The sequence below is a fragment of the Lepidochelys kempii genome, chromosome 1 (assembly GCF_965140285.1).
Source record: "Lepidochelys kempii isolate rLepKem1 chromosome 1, rLepKem1.hap1, whole genome shotgun sequence".
In the NCBI taxonomy this organism is placed as follows: domain Eukaryota; kingdom Metazoa; phylum Chordata; order Testudines; family Cheloniidae; genus Lepidochelys; species Lepidochelys kempii.
Window position 1 is genome coordinate 256,624,808 of NC_136380.1, and position 997 is coordinate 256,625,804.

Here is a 997-nt window from a genome sequence, read left to right on the forward strand (position 1 = left end):
ATTGCACGGTGTATGTACGGGGGGTCATATAAAGAATTATAGATGTATGTTGGAAACATATTCTTAAAAGGTGTTTTGCAAGTACTGCATAAGCCCAGCCTGTCCTAGACATAGGAATGTTACTTGTTTTGCCTGTTTTCCTGTTTCTTCAGTGTCTATAAACTGAGCCAGGTAGGGCTACAGAGGACAATGAAAATTATATTTATGTAGAAGGTAAATAAAGCCATCAAGCTCAAAGAGCAGGGGGGAAGAGGGCTTAATGATCATAATGGGGGATGGAGCTTGCACCCTCAGGAAGCTTTTCTTTCTCTTTAAACAGAGAAAATAGACTATGGGAAATAAAAGCAAAGGCCATAAGCCATTTTGCATCCATCAGCTAGGGGACAAAGGGTGAGCAGTGCCCTATGAGTGGATAAGAAGTGGATCCTCTTGGCCTGAAAACCCAGAGGAGATGGAAATGACAATAGGTGAGAAGCCTGCACAGACAACAATGGTAAATGTCAGTTTTAGAGTTCAGAGCCAAGAGAAAGCTCGTTTTGTTTTGTTTCCCTTGTAACCACATCTGGTGTCTTCTCTTTTTACTTAGCTGTTCTTTGTTAATAAACTTACTCTTGCTTGATTACAAAATTGTCTCAGGGCTGTGTATTAAACGAAATTTGGGAGAGACCCAGGACGAGAAGGGCTGTTGGTGTCACCTTGCAAGGAATAACCAGGTTGCTGGAGGCCAGAGTGAGGCCATGTTGCTGGTGTCAGGACTCTGAGCCAGAGGTGCATAGCACAGAGGCCCTCAGGGTTACAGGGCAGGTGGTGACAGAACCTCTGGCTGATCTCGGTTGCATCCTAGAAGCACCACTTGGTGCACAAGAAACTTCCATTGACTTTAAAAGGTGCTGCACTCCCACCACTGACAATGTGATTGGGTCCTTTATGGTTCCCACTAAATTCATAAACAATATATTTTTCCAGAAGTTTAGTCAATGTCAGTTAAAAAGGACTT